Source organism: Heloderma suspectum, chromosome 2, assembly GCF_057233095.1.
Source record: "Heloderma suspectum isolate Gila_16-S chromosome 2, 16-S_ref, whole genome shotgun sequence".
Lineage (NCBI taxonomy): Eukaryota > Metazoa > Chordata > Lepidosauria > Squamata > Helodermatidae > Heloderma > Heloderma suspectum.
Window position 1 is genome coordinate 332,104,312 of NC_139459.1, and position 26,905 is coordinate 332,131,216.

Consider the following 26,905-nt stretch of genomic DNA (forward strand, 5'->3'; position numbering starts at 1 on the left):
AATATCATCAGTACTTTCAGGGCGCTGTGATAGTTTTGCCCAGGCTGAGCATTTTTAACAGACAAGGAATCACACTCTCCCTCCTCCCACTCCCACCCCACCCCACCCATAAACTTGTACTTTTGCTTTTGTCCTGCCAGGGACCCTGAATCAGAGCCCTAAAACTTGAGGGTCCTTTTCACCATGAAACAAGCAATTAATTTCAGAGAACTCTGTTTCTTATCTGTTATTAAACATACAGTTACGTTGCTCGGGAAGTTTAGCAGCTAGGAGTTTGTGGCTTCTTTAATATACACTTAAGAAGTAAACTTTGGGTATCAGTTATTCCTGCTCAAGAACAGCCCTTCTGAAGAGAGGATTAAAACAATGCTACCAACACCCTTTTGGAAATGGTCCATCCTGAATAGACCCTTGCTACTTAGCACCAAGCAAAGAGCAGACAGCAGCTAAAGCAGAATACACACAACTGGCGTGCTACTTCCTTAGGAAAGTTGCAATCTCAACAAGAAAGAGCTTTGCCTCATTAAACTCCTTGCTGCTGTGCAAGCCCCTTCTCAGACTCCTCTTCCTGCAAAACAACAAGAAGCACTGCAAAGCAAAAGCCTCTGGATGATGTCAATTCATTCACACACACACCCCGCACCGCCCCATAAAGTGACTCTGAAAAGGTCAGGGGGCAACTCACATGCAGCACACGGATGCTCCCAGCACCTAAACCTAAGGACTTTAATTCACCCCCTGGCACTTTAAAAATCCCTGTGTTTTTTTTTTTTTTTTACCTGTACTTAATGCAAAGCAGGGAGCACAAGCTGGTCATCACAGAGAAGGCACTGAGGAGGACAGCATCCAGAGATCCAATGAGCCTCCGCATGGCGATGCTAAGCAAGGCAGGGCTCTCCACCAGCAGCGTCACTGTTCATTGCTGCCTTAATGAGCTGCTTGAGGCTGGGGCTGAATATTTAATGAGTCTTGCTCAGCATGAGCAGCTATTGTGACAAGAGAAGGGGCTGCGCTCAGCTGTCAGCTCTCAACAATCGCCTGGACAGGGAGAAGAGAGATCCCTTGTCCTGCCTCACTTAATGAACTTCTCCTCAACACCTGTGCAGAGCCTCCGATGCCGCCTTGGTTGGCTTCCCCAACACGCAAGCTGGGGGGGCGGGGGCGGGGGCGGGGGTCTGTCTCTGCTTGGAAAGGTCTGCAGCCTTCTCTGTTGCACAGTACGGCTGCTGCAACTGTGGCCAGGCAGAAAAGCCCACTCCGTCCCGCCAGCTTTGCTGACATGGTCAAAGCAATTTGTACTGCCATTGTTTCCAGCACAGAGATACGTAGCAGAGGGCTTTATAAAAAAAAAAAGGCAATGCAACTCACAGTGCTTTCAAAGGCCAAATAAATCTCTTACAAGAAGTTATGAAAATGCAACACAGGTCCTACACTTTGCAATTGCACTGACACCAAAGCGAAATGTTAAAAATAAGGGACGTGATGGACCTGTCAAAGCATTTCTCAAATGTTTTGAACAAGAAGTCCCCTCTCGTCAAGATTCATACTTTACCTTTTGCCTTCTCCCCCAACCCAATGCCAACCAGGTGTCCTACAGGTGAGCACACCAAGAGCTCCCTGAAGCTGACTGCTCCATGTGAGGATCTGTGCAATTGGGGCAGGGGTGGGCAACTTGTGGCCCTCCAGACATTTTGGCCTACAGCGCCCATGGTCCTTCACCACTGGTTATGCTGGCTAAGGCTGATAGGAGTTGTGGGTCATAACACTTGGAGGATTGGGGTAATAATCCCCAAACTGACAGGAGAAGAGGAACAGACCATGCTCGTTTTGGCCCTCCCCCTCCTAAAGCCATGCAAGAAGCAAGAAACAACTCTTTCTGAGCTCCTTACATTCCAGAATCTCTTTGGGGTGATGGGGCAATAAGGGTGTACAGTCACCCCACAAATCCAAGGTGGAATGGTGATGGTCCTCTGTCAGTGGGCATTCAAACCCATCCAGAACTCTGCTGATAGATGGACAGAGGCTCCAAGATCCCATCCATTCAGAGTACTTGGAGCCACGGCCCAGGCATCCACACTTTGAGACCATCACATGATAGTGTTCTACACTGAGTCCCAGTATTGGGGAAAAGGCGGGATATAAATAAATGTAATAATAAATAATAATAATAACTAAGGGGTATCCATCAGGGTCAGCAGAGCTGTGATAAAAATGTGTTTAGTTACAGTGCATACAAGCACGCACTATATCCTGCCTTGCTTCCAAGGAGAAAATCAGGTGGAGTTATTCCATATTTTCCTCCTACACAACAGATGTAGGAGAAGCCACCCACATTGTGTCATGGCTGAGTGGGGATTTGAACTCAAGTCTCCCAGGTTCAAGTCTGACACTCTATTCACTACATCACCCAGGCTCTCTGGACTATCAGAATAGGGACATCTGGCAATCCCAACTGCTGTGCACTTATGCCGCTTGATAAATAATGAAAGCAATGGCAGCTAAATTCATAGAAGCACTGAAACAATAGGCAGCCACTAAAGATCACATTTCACAGAATGGTTTTACTCAAAGCAGACCACTGCTTCCAGACAGAGCGTCTCTTAATAAGTGCACTTTTCTGGGAACACTAGTCTATAGTGAACTGATGCTTGGGAGTCCAAGGCATGACCAAACATTCCTTCAAAAATTAGTGTCTCTTTTCCTTGAATAGCCTGACTGCTCTTTCCCCCCTCCTGATAAGGAAAGATGGCTTTCGTTTCCACTTGGGCTGCCTTTATTTTGGACTATGGACAGCCTGGGGGCACAAAGGGGAATAAATCAGTCACACTAAGGGGAAGGGCTATGAAAATGGATCAGGCAGAATGTGCATGTGTTTGATGCATTCAGGATTTTCTCCTTTGAGTGAAATATTCAGAAAATCCATGGAGGATAGCTTCTGATAACATGCTTTTAATTTTAATATTTTAAAATTTTCTTCACAGAAGATCAAGAATAAAAACAGGAAAAAAATCAGCCCACACTTACATTTTCCATCCCCAGAGTGTTCTATATAAAAGTCATTATATTTAACAATAACAAAGTTAGTCTGATACAACTGTTGTATGTGTACACTGGTAAGAATATGCCTTAAGAAGTATAATTAAGAAAATGTGACCAGGTTAATAAAAAGTCCACTGGGGCAGCCTGATTTTGGCTCATCCTAATCTTAATGGCTATTTTCTTCATGACTAGAGTGTACCAAAATGGTTCCAAAACAGAGCGTACCAAAATGGTTAAATATGGAAATGTCCTTCTTCCAACGTTGATCAATTCTGAGTTGATATGCAGTAGGCTTCTGATATTACTTAGTAGAATAACAAGGTATAAGACATAAAATCTGAAGACGTTCACACAACAATCATGTTTCCCATACTCAAGTGATTGTTCACCAGAATGGGTTCCCTGATGATCCACGGGAGCACTTGACTATACAAAGTGGTGACACAATGGTCACATGAATCCACCTTTAGCTTAGCTTCATAGCTAGTTACACTATGGGAGGAATGCCTGTCTAAGAGGAAAGAAGATAAGAAACACCCTTACACCAAGTCAAACCAGAGCCAGTGTAGTGTAGTGGTGAGAGTGACGGACTGGGAGCCGGGAGATCTGGATTCTAGTCCCCACTTGGCCATGGAAGCTCACTGGGTGACTTTGGGCCAGTCACAGACTCTCAGCCCAACCTACCTCACAGGGTTGTTGTTGTGAGGATACAACAGAGAGGAAGAGGATAATGTAAGCCGCCTTGGGTTCCTTGCAAGAGGAAAAAAGGTGGGATATAAATGAAATAATAAATAAATAAATAAACCATTGGTCCATCTAGCTCAGTACTGTCTAGTCTGAGTAGCAGTGATTCTCCAGAGATTCAGGCAGGAGTCTTTCCCAGTCCTACCAGGAGATGCCAGGGATTGAACCTGGGACCTTCTGCATGCAAAGCGTAAAATCCAACACACTAATCATGACTAACCTAAGCCCCATTCATTTCAATGGGTTTACTCTAAGTAGGACTTATGTTGGATTTTACCCAAAACACGTGCTCTACCACTGAGAAGGGTGGGAAAGGACCCTGGAAGATACTCCTGACTATCTAGCCATGGTAAAGTACTTGGACAGTGTTACATCTACAGCACCCATTGATGGAAAATCTTTCAGCAATGACTACTTGAAAGTATTAGTGGGGAAAACACGCTGAAATACATTTATCGAGCTCAGTGAATATTCTTAAACCCTTTTACACAAACAGGTAAGATCAGGCCCTTCTGATACATCATTTTCAGCTGACGATTCCCAGATTTTGTAATAATTCTCCATGATCTTAGGAAGTTATGTGCTGTTATGCAATGCTATAAGCAAGTACATAAGAATGTATGTGCATAGTGATCTGCCCACACAGAGGGAGTTATCTTTGTTAAAGGAACAGAAATGGTGACTTGGACAGCATTTCTATCACGTACATCACAACCCTAAGCTTGTTTATTAAAAAAAATGAGTCACAGGGATATTAGCATGACTTAGTCCCAGGTACATGAGCGTGGGATTCTAGTCTTAGTAGAGTAGTTATTTTTATTTTTAGTATTTTAATTCTTGATCTTGATAAATGTATCTCAGTGCTGAACAAATCCCTATATGGAACAGAGATTTCTGCACAGAAGCTTCAATGCTTCCAATTCACCACTTCACTAGCATTAAGTACCCCGAAAATGCAGGTATGGTGTGGTCCATCTGGATGGATTTTTGGTCAACAGCATACAGAAGTAAAACATTCACAGCAAAATACAATTCTAGTATTTGAAAACCTAGTACGTTATTGTATTAAGGCTGGGATTTTTGCAGTTATTATAAGGGCCACAAAAACATTCCTTGAGGAGCTCATATGGCTCACAAGATGTCTGTTGTATAAAAAGGTAAAGGTGTCCCCAACCAGTCGTGTCCAACTCTAGGGTACGGTGCTCATCCCCGTTTCTAAGCCGAAGAGCCAGCGCTGTCTGAAGACGCTTCCGTGGTCATGTGGCCGGCATGACTCAACACCGAGGTGCACGGAACGCTGTTACCTTTCCCGCCGAGGCGGTACCTATTTATCTACTTGCAATTTCTTGCTTTCGAACTGCTAGGTTGGCAGAAGCTGGGACTGAAGACGGGAGCTCACTCCGTCACGCAGCACTCAGGTCTCGAACTGCTGACCTGCCGACCTTCCAGTCTGCAGTTCAGCGTCTTAACCACTAAGCCACCGCGGTCTGTTGTATACTCCTGCAATAACTCTTAGGGCACAAGCCTATGCTCATTTAGACAGAAAAAAGTACAACAACTCCCAGCATTCCCCAGCTAGCCAGCATATTTATTATGGTGATCATTTGTGTACAGTCAAGGTACTTGAGATATCATCTCTGTTGGCAAAAAGGAGCTAATCTTGCAGGACTGCATTTGAACCAAAACTTGAATCCATATGTAATAGTCCCACAGCCTTCCCCAACATGGTGTCCCTTCTGATGTGCTGGACTACAACTCCCATAATCCTCAGCCACTATGGCATGCTGCCTTCGGATGATTGGAGTTGTAACCCAGCCCATCTGGAGGGCACTACGTTGGAGAAGGCTCCATATTTGTTGAAATACTAGTAGAATTGTAGAAACCATTCCACAATCTCATAGTTGAAATGGCATTCTTCGTTCCAATTCCAGAACAATCCAGACAGCCCACACGTGTTTTCTGCAAATCACTGAGAACTCTGTTGTCTTTGAAAGAAGCCAGTGTGTTCACTGAAGCAGACCCATCATTCTCTCACCACCACCTCCTAGAACCCCATATGCTTTATTTTTTTGGCTGGCTTTCCCCAGGGAACAGTAACTGTGTGAGATCTCAGACATCAGACAGGCCATTGTGCATATGGGCCAAAAGAAAAGAAGAAAAGAAAAGAAAGAAGTACAAAAAGGCCTGCACTTTGAGATCAAACCCCTACGGAACAAGGACAGGATGGATGTATAGAGTTCTGAGAACAGCTGCAGGGATGGGGAAATCCCTCCACAGAGTTAGAGAAATCCCTCCACAGGTACAGAGTCCTTTGCTGGCAGAATAAAAATAAAATAATGCCAATGAAGTAAAATGGAAATAGAATCTGCAAGATAAACAGGGCTGAATTTTTTATGTTTGCAAAACCTAGGAGCCAGCATGAAAAGAGGAGGGGGTGAGACCTATGCACTACTGAGAGGAGAGATCCTATTCTTGCTCGTGTGGTCCGGTCTCCAACTCCCCCCCACTCCACTTGCTCCCCAGGAATGCTAAATTGAGAAATGCTGGAGCTAAAGTTTACCTGGAAAACACAGCCTAAGATTGCAATCCTGTGCATGTTTAGACGGAAAAAAGTCCTACAAATTCTAGCTTGCTAAAGAAGGCTGGGAGCTGTAGGACTTATTTCTGCCTAAACGTGCATAGGATTATGCCCTTAGTGAGCTCTTCCTTTGGTGAATAGCTTCTGGTTGCAATTACCAAACTAAAAGGCAGGGTGGGGTGGGGAGGAGAAACCAACTTATTGTCCTCTTCAGCAATAAGAGGTCCTGAATCACCAGGCCCAAGGGGTTTTTTTGAGCTAGCAACTAGTGGGCACTTGGAGTTTTGCAACCCTGAGGATAATACTCCTGATTACAGGATTCCTAGCATCTATACCCGTTGAGGGAAAATATTACTTGAGAACACAACAAGAGCCCTGCTAAATCAGACCGAAAGTCTAGGTAGTCTACCATCCTGCTTCCCACAGATGCTTCTAGAAAGCACACCAGCAAGGAATGGAGGCAACAGCTCTCCCCACTGTGCTCCCACCCAACTAGTATTCAGAGGCATTCTAAACTTGGACGTTCCATTTAGCAATCACCATGACTCATAACTGCTATCCTTGAATTTGTTTAATGCTCTCTTAAGAGCTTTCCTACACAAGGCTGTTAATTGGCTGTTAATCAACCGTACCTACTTTCGGTCTCGTTGCAAAACTGAGATCTGAGCACTACACAAGGAGAATTTCCCTTCCTGCTTTTCTGCTACATAACCTCTAGGTGGCACTGTGGTATAGCGGAATATCACAAATACACAAGAGGAAATAGCTCTTTCTTTTGCTTTTGCAATTAAATGCAAAAATTTTCCCTGCTCTGTCCAAAGCGCTGGTTAGATACAGAAGCGGAACTGGAGGGTCACAACGTTGTTTAAAGAACCTGTAAACAACTGTAAACTGTAAACAACATAGCAAACACTCTTTTCCAACAGCACAAGAGGCGACTCTACACATGGACGTCACCAGATGGTCAATATCGAAATCAGATTGATTATGTCCTTTGCAGCCAAAGATGGAGAAGCTCCATACAGTCAGCAAAAACAAGACCTGGAGCTGACTGTGGCTCAGATCATGAGCTGCTTCTTGCAAAATTTCGGCTTAAATTGAAGAACGTAGGGAAAGCCACTAAACCTTTCAGGTATGACCTAAATCATATCCCTGATGAATATACAGTGGAGGTGAGGAATAGATTTCAGGGATTAGACCTGATAGACAGAGTGCCTGAGGAACTATGGACGGAGGTCCGTAACATGGTTCAGGAGGCAGCAACGAAATCCGTCCCAAAGAAAAAGAAATGCAAGAAAGCCAAGTGGCTGTCTGATGAGGCTTTACAAGTAGCTCACGAAAGAAGGGAAGCGAAAAGCAAAGGAGAAAGGGGAAGATATACCCAACTGAATGCAGAGTTCCAGAGAATAGCAAGGAGAGACAAGAAGGCCTTCTTAAATGAACAATGCAAAGGAATCGAGGAAAACAACAGAATGGGAAAGACTAGAGATCTCTTCAAGAAAATTGGAGATCTCAAGGGAATGTTTTGTGCAAAGACGGGCATGATAAAGGACAAAGAAGGCAGGGACCTAACAGAAGCAGATGGGATTAAGAAGAGGTGGCAAGAATACACAGAAGAACTATACAGGAAAGATCTGAATGTCCCTGATAGCCATGATAATGCGGTCACTGAACTTGAGCCGGACATCCTAGAGAGTGAAGTCAATTGGGCCTTAGGAAGCATTAGTAACAACAAAGCTAGCGGAGATGACAGTATTCCAGCCGAGCTATTTAAAATCCTAAAAGATGATGCTGTTAAAGTGCTGCATTCAATATGCCAACAAATCTGGAACACTCAACAGTGGCCACAAGACTGGAAAAGGTCAGTTTACATTCCAATTCCAAAGAAGGGCAATGCCAAAGAGTGTTCAAACTACCGCACAATTGCGCTCATTTCACATGCCAGCAAGGTGATGCTCAAAATCCTACAAGCTAGGCTTCAGCAGTATGCGAACCGAGAACTACCGGAAGTACAAGCTGGGTTTCGAAGAGGCAGAGGAACTAGAGATCAAATCGCCAACATTCGCTGCATCATGGAGAAAGCAAGAGAATTCCAGAAAAACGTCTATTTCTGCTTCATTGACTACGCTAAAGCCTTTGATTGTGTGGATCACAACAAACTGTGGCAAATTCTTAAAGTGATGGGAGTACCAGACCACCTTACCTGTCTCCTGAGAAACCTGTACGAGGGTCAAGAAGCAACAGTAAGAACCAGAGATGGAGCAACCGATTGGTTCAAAATTGGGAAAGGAGTATGACAAGGCTGCATATTGTCACCCTGCTTATTTAACTTATATGCAGAGTACATCATGAGAAATGCCGGGTTGGATGAATCAGAGGTCGGAATTAAGATTGCCGGGAGAATTATCAACAACCTCCGATATGCAGACGATACCACCCTAATGGCAGAAAGCGAAGAGGGTCTCAAGAGCCTCTTGTTGAGGGTGAAAGAGGAGAGTGCAAAAGCTGGTTTGAAACTCAACATTAAAAAAACTAAGATCATGTCATCTGGCCCTATCACTTCCTGGCATATAGAAGGGGAAGAAATGGAAGCAGTGACAGATTTTACTTTCTTGGGCTCCAAGATCACCGCAGACGGTGACTGTAGCCATGAAATTAAAAGACGCTTGCTCCTTGGGAGGAAAGCTATGGCAAACCTAGACAGCATAGTAAGAAGCAGAGACATCACCTTGCCGACAAAGGTCCGTCTAATCAAAGCTATGGTTTTCCCAGTAGTAATGTATGGCTGTGAGAGCTGGACTATAAGGAAGGCTGAGCGCCGAAGAATTGATGCTTTCGAACTGTGGTGCTGGAGAAGACTCTTACGAGTCCCCTGGACTGCAAGGAGGTCAAATCAGTCCATCCTAAAGGAAATCAGCCCTGAGTGCTCATTGGAAGGACAGATAATGAAGCTGAAGCTCCAATATTTTGGCCACCTAATGCGAAGAGAAAACTCCCTGGAAAAGACCCTGATGCTGGGAAAGACTGAAGGCAAAAGGAGAAGGGGACGGCAGAGGATGAGATGGCTAGATAGCATCACGGATGCAATGAATATGAACTTGAGCACGCTCCGGGAGAGAGCGCAGGACAGGAAGGCCTGGCGTGCTATGGTCCATGGGGTCACGAAGAGTCGGACACGACTGAACGACTGAACAACAACAACAACAACAAACAACTGTGAATAGGGAATGACAAGCGCACGATAAATGCTTTGTGTAGAAAAGCCCTTAAAGGCATCTGGTGGCCATTACAACTTGTGGCACTGGATTCCATAAATGCATTAGATGTTGGTTAAAGCAGCAGTTCCCTTTGCCTTTTAATTTCATTAAATAGACCCAAATTCTAGTGCTATGAGAGAAGGAGGAAAACTTCTCTATCCCCTTTCTTCACCCCATGTAACATTTTATACAGCTTTTTCATGTCCCCCATTAGTTGTCTTTTTTCTAAACCAAAAGTCTCACTTTTCAAAAGCAGCCCTTCCCAAACCTGATGTCCTCTGAGTGTGTTTGATTACAACTCCCATCATCCCCAGCCAATTGGCTGGGAATAATGGGAGTTGCAATCAAACACATCTGGAGGGCGCTGGATTGGGGAAGGTTGCTTTAGTTTCCTTGTAGGGAAAGTGGTCCAAACCCTTGATCATTTTGGTCACCCTCTTCTGCATCTTTTCCATCTCCATGAAACCCTTTTCTCTCTCTCTTTTTTTAAAACTTTGTTTTATTTGATTATTGTGCATAGTACAATGAGTTTATAGTCAACAAATACAATAAAGGTCAACTGTGCAAACAAAAATAAAAAGAAACTGTGTTCCCATTCTTGCCCAAGTTACATTAAGAGTAGAATGTTCTTAGAGCACCCTCATTTAATTAGATCCCTCCAAAATGATGTTTGGGTATTGGAGGCTTTTAGGTCACCATCCCTTTGTTGACAAACACAATGAAGGGAAACCAGATTTCCATAAAGTGGTCATGTTTGGCCATCCCTCTCAGAACTCTGCCATGCTGGGTTAGTCCCTCCGAAAGTGCAATTTTCCAGATACTGGTGAACCAGCCCTGCATTGGGCAGCTGGCACTTGTTTTCCAATGTTGTACTATTTTTAGGTGCACTGCTAGTGAGAAAACAGGACTAACTCATAGTCTGGGACATCGCCTCTTACATTATCTGTTAGAGATAGCAGTGCTAAAATGGGCTGTGGCACAATGATGCAACCAACCATATCTGAAATCACCCCAATACTCCAGACCTGAAGTGCTGAACCTGGGGACAGTCCCACCACACATGAAATCCTTTTTAACATAGGGTTGTGTGTGCGTGCACAATCAAAACTGTACATAATATTCCAAGTGCAGCTGCACCACGTATTTATATAAAAGTGATACAATTCTGATTAAATTCCTTTTCTAAGTGCTGACAACTACCTTTGCTTACTAACAAAAAGCATTATAAGCGGACATTGTATACGAATAAAGATATGTGGTATGCTTCCTTGATTATTTGATCTAGTGGTCAAAGTAAATCCTTTTATTTTATGGTGTTTTGCTTATCGCTGAAGTACAATGATAGCATTCAAATGTTCTCAAGTGACCCACAGCCTGAATCTAAGCACTCCCGTCAAGATATACTATTATTATAGGAGCTCTTTCATATAAGCAGAAAGGCAGAAGGGTGAACCACCTGAACACCTGCTTTTCCGATACATATTTTGATGTGCGAAATCTTTTGTCTGCCATAATATCATGTATCTGCTCAGGACCTGCTCCAGGATTGAAGGGCCACTGGGCACAGGGCCACCACTGGGCCTCCTCCTACATGTCCCTGTTTTCTCACCATAGGCCCCCGTTCCCTAAGAACATAAGAGCCCTGCTGGATCAGACCAAGGGTCCATCTAGTCCAGCATTCTGTTCACACAGTGGCCAATCCAATTTATTTTATTATTTTATTTAAAATATTTGTATCCTGCCCTATGTCATTAAGATCTCAGGGCGGCATACAGAATGTTTGTGGGAAATGCCCATGGGAAATCCAGAACAGGACACGATTGTAATACCACCCTCCTACTTGTGTTCCCCAGCAACTGGCATACGGTGGCATATTGTCTCTGATACGGGAGACAATATATAGCCATCTTGACTAGTAGCCATTGATAGCTTTCTCCTCCATGAAAAGTTTCTTTAAATAAAAAAAGAAACAATGAACAGATAAGAAGGTGGGGCAGGATGGCCTATAGCACTTGGGGCCCTCTAGCCTTGTGCCCCCAGGCAATTAACTGAATGCACAGTATTTGCCAACACTGCAATGTGTGAAAGCAGCTCACAGAACATGAATGGATTCTGCAATAAATTGTCTGCTAATTTACAGTTTTATTAACAATGTGGCATAACGTACAGATGTGGTTATGCAGAGAGGATACCTTACATTTTAAGAGATTAGCTCTACCCGCAGACCTATGAGAACATCAAAACGGGCAACAACTCCTCAGGAAGTATTCTCAGCCTGAAGGCATGAGAAGCACAGATCAAGGCCAACCCAGAATAAAGGGAAAGGCCAGCATGTGCGACTCTCACTGAAGTCAATGGGGGCTATAGAGAAGCAACGATTGCTGGGCTGCACCTCAAGATGGCACCTGCAAAGCATTAGATGGGGTCATCAGTCATTGGCTTTTACGAGCAAATCATGTGGACTCTGGCAATTAAGAAGCCTACAAAGAGAAAGCCTACATTAACACCATTCTACTGAATATGAATGAGCACCTAGCCTGCCTGTGTGATACTGTGCTGATGTGGGAGAGCATCTGCATCCTCATTCACGGAGGACATAATGGGGGCCAGAAATATCACTTTCCGACAGGCCTTTGCTTCAAGGGTCCAGCTGAAAGCCTTCAAAGGTGGCAAAAGATCCAGCGAGTAGCAGAAGTAAATTAGAATGAGGATGCAATAGCAATAGCAGGATTAAGTACTAAATCAGGAAGCATGTATGAAACTTCTATGATTCAAATCTATAACTACCCTCCTACTCTGACTCAGCTCATGTACACATAGCTATGGAAGATGAGGAGATGGACAGTTGTCCAGGGGGTGGGAAGAAGGATGGATTTATAAAGCCTGCCATTGCTGTTACAGCACAAGAACTAGAATCCTTGCTAAGAGAGAATTTGACAGTCCATATTGTTCAACGAATGGGAATGAGTCTTGGGTCAGCAAGCAAAAGGTCTACTAAAGTCTTAACTTATTGGCAGGTGTACATAAAACTAAACTGTGCATATAATAGACAAATTGAAGTCCTGTTAAATGTAGGGAATCTTTATATGGGTAATCATTTCATTTTATAATGCTCATAGTGTAATCATTTAGTGTATAATAAACAAATTAAAGTCCTATTAAATGTAGGGAATTTTCATAATGCTCATTTTGTAATTATTTCATGTATGTGCTGTTCTTTTAATAAAGTTTGTCAACATGCCAACGAATCACCTCAGCCAATAATAACAGTTAAGAAAAATCCATTCCATGCCATTATTCAGATCAATTCCTCTGCTCTTTCCCAGTTTCTCTGCCCAACAGGAACCAACCTTAATCTACTAATTGCTCTTTCACAGAGTCAAGGAAAATTGACATTTGCCACAGTTAACAGGGATATTCTCTATAGAAGTGAAAGTCAACATGGAAGGGGGTAGGGGAAATCACCCTCAGGGAAATAACAAAAAAGGGGGAAGGGGATGACCAGTAGGATCAATTCTAGAGAGCATTTAAAAGCAACATGCAATACTTTCCCAAGGATGTCGTCGTCGTCATCATCATCTATTATTATTGGTAGAGATTTTCCTCCCACTCTCCTAATACTGGAACTTGAGGTCAGGCAGTGAAACTGATTGGCAGTATGTTCAGAACAGGACGTACTATTTCACACAATGCATAATTTGCTTGTGAAATTGAGTTCTGTTGGCTTAGATGGCTTTAGGTAAACTCATGGAAGAAAGGTTTATCAGCAGGTAAAGCCACCCACCCCAGTATTCTTGCCATGAAAACTAAATGGATCAGTGCAACCAGAGATATGTCGGTATACCATCGGAAGATGGGACTCCCAGGTCGGAAGATGGTCAAAATGCTACTGGGGAGGTACAGCTAAGGATAAGTTCAACTAGCCCCAGATGTGATGACGCAGCTAGCTCAAAGCCGAAAGGACGGCTAGCAGCCGATGGTGCTGGTGGTGAACGACGAATCCGATGTTCTAAAGATCAACACACCATAGGAACCTGGAATGTAAAATCTATGAGCCAGGGCAAACTGGATGTGGTTATTGGGGAGATGTCAAGATTAAATATAGACATTTTGGGTGTCAGTGAAGTGAAATGGACTGGAATGGGCCACTTCACATCAAATGACCACCAGATCTACTACTGTGGACAAGAGGACCACAGAAGAAATGGAGTAGCCGTCATAATTAATAATCAAGTGGCTAAAGCAGTGCTTGGATACAATCCAACAAATGACAGAATGATCTCAATTCGAATTCAGGGTAAGCCATTTAACATCACAGTGATCCAAATATACGCCCCAACCACAGATGCTGAAAAAGCAGAAGTAGATCAGTTCTATGAGGATCTGCAGCACCTACTGGATAGTACGCCAAAAAAAGATGTTATTTTCATTATAGGAGACTGGAATGCTAAGGTGGGTAGTCAAACGACACCTGGAATTACAGGCCAGCATGGTCTGGGAGAACAAAATGAAGCAGGACATAGGCTGATAGAATTTTGCCAAGACAACTCGCTGTGCATAACAAACTCTCTCTTCCAACAACCTAAGAGACGACTTTATACATGGACTTCACCAGAAGGTCGACACCGAAATCAGATTGACTACATCCTTTGTAGCCAAAGCTGGCGGACATCTATGCAGTTGGGAAAAACAAGACCTGGAGCTGATTGTAGTTCAGATCACAAACTTCTTATTGCACAATTTAGAATCAGACCAAAGAGAATAAGGAAGACCCACAGATCAGTTAGATATGGGCTCACAAACATTCCTAATGAATATGCAGTGGAGGTGAAGAATAGATTTAAGGGACTAGATTTAGTAGATAGGGTCCCGGAAGAACTATGGACAGAAGTTCGCAACATTGTTCAGGAGGCAGCAACAAAAAAGTCCCTAAGAAAAAGAAAACCCAGAAGGCAAGATGACTGTCTGCTGAGACACTGGAAGCAGCCCAAGAAAGAAGGAAAGCAAAATGCAACAGTGATAGGGGGCGATATGCCCAATTAAATGCAAAATTCCAGAGATTAGCCAGAAGACAGAAGGAATTATTTTTAAACAAGCAATGCGTGGAAGCGGAAGAAGATAATAGAATAGGAAGGACAAGAGACCTCTTCCAGAAAATTAGAAACATCTGAGGTAAATTCCAGGCAAAAATGGGTATGATCAAAAACAAAGATGGCAAGGACCTAAAAGAAGCAGAAGAGATCAAGAAAAGGTGGCAAAAATATACGGAAGATCTGTATAGGAAGGATAATAATATTGGGAATAGATTTGACGGTGTGGTCAGTGAGCTAGAGCCAGACATCCTGAAGCGTGAGGCTGAATGGGCCTTAAGAAGCACTGCTAATAACAAGGCAGCAGGAGATGGCAGTATCCCAGCTGAACTGTTTAAAATCTTGCAAGACGATGCTGTCAAGGTGATGCATGCCATATGCCAGCAAATTTGGAAAATACAAGAATGGCCAACAGATTGGAAAAGATTAACTTATATCCCCATACCAAAAAAGGGATGCACCAAAGAATGTTCAAACTATCTAACAGTGGCACTTATTTCACATGCCAGTAAGGTAATGCTCAAGATCTTGCAAGGTAGACTCCAGCGATTCATGGAACGAGAAATGCCAGATGTACAAGCTGGGTTTAGAAAAGGCAGAGGAACTAGAGACCAAATTGCCAATATCTGCTGGAGAATGGAGAAAGCCAGGGAGTTTCAGAAAAACATCTATTTCTGTTTTATTGACTATTCGAAAGCCTTTGACTGTGTGGATCATAACAAATTGTGGCAAATTCTTGGTGGTGTGGGGATACCAAGTCATCTTGTCTGCCTCCTGAGGAATCTGTATAATGACCAAGTAGCAATGGTAAGAACAGACCACGGAACAACGGACTGGTTTAAGATTGGGAAAGGAGTACGGCAGGGTTGTATACTCTCACCCTACCTATTCAACCTGTACGCAGAACACATCATGCGACGTGCTGGGCTTGATGAAGCCAAGGCTGGAGTTATAATCGCTGGAAGAAACATTAACAATCTCCGATATGCAGACGATACCACTTTGATGGCTGAAAGCGAGGAGGAGCTGAGGAACCTCATGACGAAGGTGAAAGAAGAAAGTGCAAAAGCTGGGTTGCAGTTCAACCTCAAAAAAACCAAGATTATGGCAACCAGCTGGATTGATAACTGGCAAATAGAGGGAGAAAACGTGGAGGCAGTGACAGACTTTGTCTTTCTAGGCGCAAAGATTACTGCAGACGCTGACTGCAGCCAGGAAATCAGAAGACGTTTACTTCTTGGGAGGAGAGCAAAGACAAATCTTGAGAAAATAGTGAAGAGCACAGACATCACACTGACAACAAAGGTCCGCATAGTTCAAGCAATGGTATTCCCCATAGTAACCTATGGCTGCGAGCGCTGGACCATAAGGAAGGCTGAGCGAAGGAAGATAGATGCTTTTGAACTGTGGTGCTGGAGGAAAATTCTGAGAGTGCCTTGGACTGCAAGAAGATCCAACCAGTCCATACTCCAGGAAATCAAGCCAGACTGCTCACTTGAGCGAATGATCTTAAAGGCAAAACTGAAGTATTTTGGCCACATAATGAGAAGGCAGGATACCCTGGAGAAGATGCTGCTGCTAGGGAAAGTGGAAGGCCAAAGGAAGAGGGGCCGACCAAGGGCAAGATGGATGGATGATATTCTGGAGGTGACGGACTCAACCTTGGGGGAGCTGGGGGTGGCGACGGCCGACAGGAAGCTCTGGCGTGGGCTGGTCCATGAAGTCACGAAGAGTCGGAAGCGACTGAATGAATAAACAACAACAAAAGCCATGACAGCTAGGGATCTACGGACTGTGTAAAATCCATTCTGTCTGTTTTGCAGATTGTCAGGTGCCTTTCATTCCATCGTCTGCCTGTCGACAGAATAGGATTTGGGGGGGTTTCAAATTTTCGCTGGAACAACCATTTGCGCAAATGTTCATGAGTGAAAATGTGCAAATCCCCCCCCCCAAATACACACTTTCATGCTTTACCCTATGGGGAAAATGCACATTTTTGGCTTTAAAAAAAAAAATTGTGTATTTTTCTATGATGAAATTTGCACAAAATTCGGGAAAGGTAAAAACCGGTCCACAAGCCTGCAGAATCCGCTCAACAGGGCAAATCCAAACTCATCTGCTTTCATTATGGATTTCTCCAACATCCCTAATGTCAGCTAAGTAGAACCTCCATGTTCAGAAGCAGTGTCTCCCTGAATACCAGATGACTGGGGGTATAACAGAGGAGGACTGTGGCTCACTATTGTCTACACTAGCCTCCACTGCACTACTGCTGGCTGGGGCATGCTGGGAGTTGTTTTCCAACACATCTGGAGGGGACCAGGTTAAGGAAAGTTGGTCTACACTGGCTGGCTGGCTGCAGCTCTCGGGGCTTTCGTACAAGAGACCTTCACAGCCCTACTGGGAGATGCTTTGAGTTGAACCTGGGACCTTCTGCACGCAAAGTATGTGCTCTATAATCTACCATCCTGTCCTATGGATTTTATAAACACTTTACATGATATCACACACATTTTTATTGGCTTGTTAAAGTGATTTAGGAATGCAGAAAAGCTAATGAAATTGTTCCATGCCTAGATCGAACAGTAGCTTCTAGGCAAACTAAAATTTCACAAGCATAGAGTCATTCTTTTACCATTTTTTCACCCTGATTGTATGTATAAGAGTGTGGAGAACATGTATTAGGAATACTTAATTCAAGACAGGTGATCTTAAGTATACATCACTCCATATAGTGTAATGCTACAGCACAAGAGCACATATTCCACATTAATTAAGCAAAAACAGCTACCACCTCCAGTTTCCATGCTCAGGCAGATCACTATTGCAGCTCAGAATTCTCTTTACATGGAAGGTGCATACTAAAGGTCACTTAATGCAAATTAATTACCCTTGAACCACTCTATTGTACTCACTAGTAGGGTGGGGAAAGGTGATGAGCAACAGGGAATATGGAACCAGGGAGGTAAATTATTCCAGATTAATTGAGTAGAAGCATGTGATGCATCCCATATTCTTATGCAATGTTTACCACTGGGACTGAAGCTTAAGCTAATAAAGGGATGTGTAGCACAAAACAAACAAAGCTACTTCTTGAAAATCAGGACTTCTGTAGGCTAAAGTTTCCCTGTGAAAAGGCACTGAAAATCTTGGTTGTTCTGGCTAAATCAGAATTCTTGGAGGGCAAGCAATACTGAAGTCCTCCACTGTAGAACCAAAAAGAAATGCTCAGGTGGTCAGTGCTGTAATGCATTTACATGGCTCTCTGAATGCATCTTAACAGTGGGATAAATTCAGTGCAAGATCCTTCCTCCATCTTGTCAACAACATCCCTTGAGAATGACAAAGACTATTGTGAAACCTTATTTGGGATGACACAACGTCCTCTAACAGTAATTATTCTCTTTGTGACCTTTGGCAGGGCTAGAACAAATCAAACTACCCCCTCCATATTTTAATCAATACTTTGAACATCTGTGCGGGTTACACTCAGCAGTGGGTTAAAAGGCTTTGTCATAAGGGTTTTCTGAAGATGAGGAAGAAGGAAGGCATGCTCTCTGGACTATGAATTACCAATCACGTGGGATTTTGTGTTTGTTTTTTAATAGTTATGCTCCATTTTAAAGCTTCTTTTAAACAGAGTGGACAAGGTTAGCATGCTGAGTGCACACTTGCTGTCACTTGACCTTAAACACAAACAGAGCTGAATGATGTACAGTGCAATCCTATACAGGTCTACTCAGAAGTCCCATGCAATATATTAATGAATGAAAGTGTTTTAAATTTAGAACGCAGTCCCTACTAAGTTTTGCTTATTACCCTTCCCAAATTAGTATCTTTAACCAACGCTATAGCATCACAGAGTGTGTGTGTAGATGTCTGCCATCCTTGGGGACATTCCAGATACACACAGCTAGTATTCTATCCAGATGCTCACTGAAATCTTGCTTCTGGCTTCCATGCTATAGTCTGCAAATGTACTGGGGTGACTGACAAACAGTAAGGTACTTCACACATTAACCCCCCACACATTTTAGATCAGAGATGGGCAACTTGTAGCCCTACAGATGTTTTGGCCTAGAACTCCCATGATCCCTCAGCATTGGCCATGATGGCTAGGGCTGATGGGAGTTGTTGACCAAAGCTTCTGGGTGGCCACAAGTAGGCCACTCCTGCTTTAGATCCCAGAGTTTAGACTATTTTTGGTTAGGTTTTTTCCCCCTGTTTTGCATTGACTTATGGTGCCACCCTTCTCCATGCAGGTCCCCCCACCCCACTACAACATTTCTGGCTATAGGCCTGCCTTCCATCTTTATATATAGCCTATAATGAACTGGAAACACCCAATGCCTCTATCACTACATGAGCGGCATATACATCAGATGTCCTGTTTTAAAGGCAGGAGACAGTTCATCTAGGCTCCTCCTCTTGTTCTGTCTATTGAGATCCATGAGATTAATCTGTAAATCAAGGGTTGGAGACTGAAGCCACTCATTCAGTATTTTCATACAGGGAAATATGTTCTCACCAATTCCAAACTGAGTAAATAAGGGCGGCTAAGTTCAGTTTCTCAAGAGGCAGTGATGATTATATAAACTTAGTAAAAGGTCATAAAATGTCTTGGATCAAAAGGGAAACGAAGTGAAAACACCTTTGTACAAAGTATTTGCAAAAAAAAGAAAAAAGAAAGAAAAAAGAATCAAGGACACCTTTGAAGTTTCAAATTTAGTCCCAAAAGACAGGAATTCAGACTGTTAACCGGCAAAATCAAGGCATATCGTAACAGTTAAAGAGTTAGAATAAGCGCTCCTAATTACACAGAATACTCAGTTTCTAGAGTATTAGAATAAAGGAAGACTTTTAAATTAAAACATAAGTAATGATTGAAATTATAGGAACAAAGGGAACTAAGCTTCTTACTCTCAGCAATTATCACGGAGGAAGAGGGCATGGCTCAGTGGAAGAGCACATGCTTTGCATGCAAATAGTCCCAGGTTCAATCCGCACCATCTCCAGGTAGGAGTAGGAAAGGCCTGTTTAAAACTTTGGAGAGCCTCTGTCAATCAGTGTAGGCAATATTGAGCTACATGCTCTAAGTCAGTACAAGGCAGCTTATTATATTTTAGGATACATACATCTTATTTAGATAAAACATGATCATGTCTGTCTACGTCAATACTTGAGTAGAAAATGTGTAATGCTGATAATATATCAAGTGAAAGCAAAACTGAATTTCAGAAGAGCACAAGCTTTGGGCCAGTTCAAACATACTGGTTTACCTATAGTGGCAACTGGTGTGCAGAGAGTAACAGTTCAGCTTCTCTCCCTTGTGCCATTCCAATTGCATGTGGCAGTGAACATGACAGCACCACTATCCCCCAGCTATGTGCAACACATGAATGGACAAGCACACAGGAAAAAGAGTTCAAACATGATTCTCTGTATGTGGATTGCTGGTACAGGCAGCACACTTTAGCGGCCACCCTGGACATGTGAGTACATTTGAGTTGGCCCTTAAAAGATAAAATGTTAAAAATAAGCCACTCAAAATTATTTAGATGTTGATGACCACTGAGTTTAAAACCATTGACTGGCCAACTTATTTTCTGGTAGTTTGTTGCTCTTACAATAGACTTTAGTTATCTTTTAATTTTGCTTATTCATGCTTGTTATTTTCTTTATAAAATATGCTTGACTGCGGCAGTTTGTCAAACCTGCAGAAAAAGGGAGAAATGACATGAACATAGAAAAGGATACTGTGTTATTGCAACGAACACATTCTTGGTTAACTGGTGTCTTATCTCTGTGTGTGTATGGCACCACAAGTCTCCAGCCACAACGGCTGGCCCTATTATTAGGTAGAGTGAGACAGCTATCTAAAGCAATTTGGGAATCATGAAAGGGCAGCAAATTTTATCATTCATCATTATTGTATTTTTATTCCCAGGGCGGAGGAGAGGTGCTTGTGTGATTTTCTGCCTCAGGTGCCAAAATAACTTGATGGGCCTTAGTTACTATGCCTTATGATTGGGGGTGGGGGGAGGGGTTCCCCAATCTCTCTGTCCTATCCCTGCTTTGTCTCACATCACTTCCAGGACAGTTATGCTCTGTTATTTATTACATTCTATTCCATCTTTCTTCAATAGAACTCAAGGCACTTAGTTGGGAGTCACAGGTATTTGCTGCTCTGCCTCAGGCAGCAAAACGTCTCAGGGCAACCCTGCCAGGGACCCAGGCAGCCATACCCTACTGCTGTATTCCTTTTCCCATTATGACAGTATGCTGGAAGAGAGACGTTTGTGCCTTACACCTGTAAGCTGCTGTTCCTGGACACCACCACCGGACTGAGGTACTGCAGTCTGCTATCTGATAAGCTTAGGCAAAACACTTCTGCCCAGCCATTTGTCAGATACCACAAGTGATCAAAAGAGCTGTATTTTGACTTAAGGTCTCAGATTGTTTCCTGGCTCTTTAGTCTGAGAATTTTGTCTCCACAGTGTTGACAGAGTTGCTGCTACGGATGTCAGAGAATTTCTCCACGAATCTCGGGGAGGCCGAATGCCAGTGCATTCGGCCCCCCGAAATTGGTGGAGAAATGGTCTGCCCCCCCGCCCTCCCCCCCGGGATGGGACTTACCTTGTTTGAATGTCCCTGGCGGCGGCGGCTGCGGTTTGGCAGCGGCGGCTGCAGCGGCCGGTCTTCCAACCGGCTGCCGCCGCTGCCATTTCCAAGTAAAACAAACAAACAAACGCAATAGGCTATGTAAAGATTTACGTAGCCTGTCACGGCTAGATTTTAAAAAAACACCCCGTCCCTCCGGCTGCGAAACCTCCTCTCCTGATGGGACGCAAATGGCGGCGGCCGTACCCGCCGCCGTTTGCGTCCCTGCAGTCAGCCGTGATAGGCTATGTAAATGTTTACGTAGCCTATCATGGCTGACTTTTAAAAAAAAAAAGCGCGTATGCAAATGGCAGCGCCCATGGGCGCGCTATTTGCGTTCCTTATTTTGGCACGTGTAGTCTACGTAAACATTTACGTAGACTATGGCAAAAATAAGGGGAACGCTATTTGCATTCCCCTTATTTTCGCAGTAGTCTGCGTAAATGTTTACGTAGACTACACGTGCCAAAATAAGGAACGCAAATGGCGCGCCCATGGGCGCCGCCATTTGCGTACGCGTTTTTTTTTTTTAAGTCAGCCGTGATAGGCTACGTAAACATTTACGTAGCCTATCATGGCTGACTGCAGGGACGCAAACGGCGGCGGCTATGGCCGCCGCCATTTGCGTCCCATCAGGAGAGGAGGTTTCGCAGCCGGAGGGACGGGGCGCCTCCCCCCTGGCCAGAATTTTGGGGGGGAGGGACGGAGCACCTCCCCCCCAGCCAGAATCTCGGGGGGGAGGGATGGGGCGCCTCCCCCCTGGCCAGAATTTTGGGGGGAGGGACGGAGCACCTCCCCCCCACCGCAAAGCAAGCTTCGGGATCAGGTAAGGGACTTTCGTCCATCCCTAGTTGCTGCATGACTTTTCTATGTCTCCATCTCCCTGTCCTGTCCCTGACTTGTCTCATATCACTTCATGGACCATATGCTCTGTTATTTATTACATTTATATCCCATCTTTCTTTGACAGAACACAAGGTACACAGTTAGGGGTCACAGCCCTCCCCTCCCATCCAGGCACTGATCAGAACCAGCCTTGCTTAGCTTCAGCAAGGTTGCAGAATTCGAAACAAAGATCTGACCCACTGCCCACCTTCCATGCTGTGCCTTGATAGCACCTTTTGCCTGCCGGTCCTGACAGTATGTTGAGTTACCTGGGTTTTTTTTAATCCTCAGTATACTGAGGTTGTAAGATTTATTTGTTTATTTTTTGCTATATATAAAATTATCTCTGAGTGCCAACACTAAAAACCAATGAAATGATTTGCTCTATTTTTTATTTTAGAATGTCTCTTAATACTTCTTAATATTATCCTTTCCTACTGGAAGAGTGAGAAAGAACAAAATGAAGTGCAAAGAGAAAAATACTACATATGGTTTCTGCTGTTTATTAAACTTATAACACTAATTATTCTTTGTTTGCAGCTTTGGAACCAGAAGATGCGGAGACACAGACCGTACAGTCCTTAAAACTTGTTCTAAGAAATAGACATAGATTATCCTTAAAGGCATTTAATAGATGCAGATTATAGTTGCTATTGGGCCAAATTTACTTGTGTAAGTGGAAAAGAAGTTGGTTTTTCAGCTGCACCTTATCAACCATAGCCAGAGCAAAATTACAGAATGCTTGCATATCTAGATAGTGGGCTAGCTAGCCAGTGGAACAAAGATAGTTACTGGGCAGACAGATGTTAATTGTATCACTTTTTTTTTTCATTTCTATACCATCCAATAGCCAAAGCTCTCTGGCTGGTTCCCAACAATTAATTTCATTTTGCTTTACCCAGAGAGGAAATGGCTCAAAGCTTGGCCATCTTTTAGGGGCAATATTCCTAGAAAACATATGCAACAGATATAATTAACAGGTGAGTTAAGCATATCTCCATTCCCATTGAACAGCAATATAATCTTGGTAAGGCAAAGAAGACAATGCCAAATAAAGTCTGCTATTCTATCAGCTGAACTGGAGAATTTGGCCCAACAATATCCATGACAATTGTACCCATTTACTGACATTTGCCCAAGATCTTTTAACTAGATTCTCAAAACAGTTAAGAACTCAGCTTTAAGGTGAATTATATGCTCAAAACCCTACAAGCTAGGTTTCAGCAGTATGCAAACCGAGAACTACCGGAAGTACAAGCTGGGTTTCGAAGAGGCAGAGGAACTAGAGATCAAATCGCCAACATTCGCTGGATCATGGAGAAAGCAAGAGAATTCCAGAAAAACGTCTATTTCTGCTTCATTGACTACGCTAAAGCCTTTGATTGTGTGGATCACAACAAACTGTGGCAAATTCTGAAAGAGATGGGAGTACCAGACCACCTTACTTGTCTCCTGAGAAACCTGTACGAGGGTCAAGAAGCAACAGTAAGAACTGGACATGGAACAACCGATTGGTTCAAAATTGGGAAAGGAGTACGACAAGGTTGCATATTGTCACCCTGCTTACTTAACATATATGCTGAGTACATCATGAGAAACGCCAGATTGGATGAATCACAGGTTGGAATTAAGATTGCTGGGAGAATTATCAACAACCTCAGATACTCAGACGATACCACCATAATGGCAGAAAGCGAAGAGGATCTAAAGAGCCTCTTGTTGAGGGTGAAAGAGGAGAGTGCAAAAGCTGGTTTGGAACTCAACATTAAAAAAACTAAGATCATGGCATCTGGCCCCATCGCTTCCTGGCATATAGAAGGGGAAGAAATGGAAGCAGTGACAGATTTTATTTTCTTGGGCTCCAAGATCACCGCAGACAGTGATTGTAGCCATGAAATTAAAAGACGCTTGCTCCTTGGGAGGAAAGCTATGGCAAACCTAGACAGCATAGTTAGAAGCAGAGACATCACCTTGCCGACAAAGGTTCGTATAACCAAAGCTATGGTTTTCCCAGTAGTAATGTATGGCTGTGAGAGCTGGACTATAAGGAAGGCTGAGCGCCGAAGAATTGATGCTTTCGAACTGTGGTGCTGGAGAAGAATCTTACGAGTCCCCTGGACTGAAAGGAAGTGAAGCTGAAATATTTTGGCCACCTAATGCGAAGAGAAAACTCCCTGGAAAAGACCCTGATGCTGGGAAAGATTGAAGGCAAAAGGAGAAGGGGACGGCAGAGGATGAGATGGCTAGATAGAATCACCGATGCAATGAATATGAACGAGCACACTCCGGGAGACAGCGGAGGACAGGAAGGCCTGGGGTGCTATGGTCCATAGGGTCAGGAAGAGTTGGTCACAACTTAACAACTGAACAACAACAATACTAGATGGGTCTCCCCCAATCTGGACTACAACATCCAGCATGTTTTGGACTACAATATCCAGCATTCCTAACCATTGGCCATCCTGACAGGGGCTGATGGGAGCTGGAGTCCAAAACATCTGGAGGGCACTAGGTTGGGGAAGATCTTCAAAAATTTAAAGTATCTGGCTACACAGGTTTGTGGATTGGGATATCTAATTTCCTTCCTCATTGCCCCCCCCCCACCACCCACATCAGAGTCAAAATAAAGTCTTGTAAAAACAACACAGCACTTTAGAAAAGTAACTCAGAAAATGGCCATAGTAAGTGTTTTTTTCCCCATGCACAGATAAACCTTGTTGCAGTAGCACAAGATGTTCAGGGCAAGATAATTTCAGTTGACTAACAAATGAGTCATTTCTATTTCAGAGAGACGTGTGGCAGAATATATGGTGTTTAATTAACATCCCCCTTCTTGTTTCAAAACAGGTTCTCTCTGCAATGCCCACCCCCCAGTTTCAATGCACAAATAAGATACAAAATTTGCAGGGGAGACAAAGCAGTCCCCCTTCATGTAATACAGAAATTACATGCTGGAGTATGGAAATTAGATAGTCTTCAAGGTGGGTGGGGGGAGAGGGGGAGAGGTCCCTGACTCCAAATTAGGCCCTACTGTGCTATAATCACACAAGGCTGATAACCAGTTTGCTGACAGTCTGCTGCTCAAATACCTAATTGGAATGCTGGAATGGATAGCCTGATGATGTGATCCTTGTCAGTTTATATGCTGCTCTCCTCTGAAGCCACTTAAATGGATACAAAATTGTTACTTTTAAAAGGGAAGGGAACAGAACACCTTTTCTCTTATTTTTTTTTCCTCCATGCATGTGCTATGATCACAAGCCATCTCATTAATGCTTATTTTCACAACTTAATCAGTTAGCACTGAGCCCTGGTGTTTGCTAGTTAGAAGAAGGGAGAAAATATACCAAGCAAGTTCCAGAAAGGAAACACATGCTGATAACACAATATACAGAATACTAGGAAAAGAAATCTCAACATTGGGTTTGATTCACTAATTTACCTATCAAGCAATTCTGTCCTGCAACCAGTTTATTTAAAGGAGGCTTGTCCAAAACATGGGAAAGAACTATACCCTAAAATAGGATTTTAATAGATGTATGAGCATCCCCCTTTGTACACACAATCAAAGGTGTTACCTTTTTACCATGGCTGAGTACAGAATCTGAAGAGTGCTGGTTGCACTCAAGTCCTGCTTAAGGGTTTCCCATGGGCAGCTGGTTGACCACTGTGTGAACAGAATGCTGGACTCGATGGACCCTCGGTCTGATCCAGCAGGGCTCTTCTTATGTTCTTAAGAGTGTGTGTGGGAAGCGGGGGGGGGGGGAGACTTAGGGTTGCAATACTACACACATTTACCTGGGCCTATAGCCCATTTGAAAACAGTGGATTACACTTTTAACCCTTAGGTGACAGGTGAGGTTACATATATTCTGATTGCTTAACAAATTGTGTCCTTTGTGTCAGTCTTTTACAACTCCATGCTCCAAATATTCCCCAACTACGCTGAGGTGTGAATTGCCATATGGTGATTCAGGGACCCCTTCCTCAACCTAGTTAAAAATAAACGTTTTTATCCTTACAGCATTTTTGGGTCATTTCTACCCCTACTGGAATGGCTGAGACAACTGAAAAACTATGCACATAAGGAGCTAAGGGTCAAAGTGATCTCACAAACAATGTTTTATTTATATAGTTACTCTTCATGTCTACTGATGCTTAGATCAGAATCTGTTCTTTCCATTTCTTGTTAAAAGAAGGTGAAAATACAATATTTTGTCTATTTTCATAATAGACAAATTACGCACTTTCCTTGAAATCACTACAAATGGTTTTAGGGGGCCACAGTACCCCACAGATGTACAAACCACTTTTACAACACGGATTTTTTAAAAACACCTTTTCCCATTATAACCATCCTTGTGATCCAGCAAAACGTTTTTTCTTTCCTTTTCCATCACTGCTATGTGCAGAGTTCTTGCTGAGCAATACTAACTAATTCTGCTTTTGAGACTCTCCCACAATGGGAGACTCCCCCACAATGGTTCCTGCCATATGAGAATGTTACAACTGATGAACAATTGGTGCCATTCAGTGGAAGGTACCCAGTAAGGCAGTATATGCCATCCAAACCCAAGAAGTATGGCATAAAATTCAGGCTGTGATGCCAGAATATCAGAGAAAAATATGTGTCATGATGCTGATATATACAG

The 26,905-nt window shown here is 43.3% G+C and overlaps 1 protein-coding gene across 2 annotated transcripts in view; it reads right to left on the bottom strand.

Moving 5' to 3' along the window:
- Positions 1-26,905, bottom strand: part of PTPRG (protein tyrosine phosphatase receptor type G) — a 781,718-nt gene that overhangs the window by 77,753 nt on the left and 677,060 nt on the right. The gene's annotated exons all lie outside the window — the stretch shown is intronic.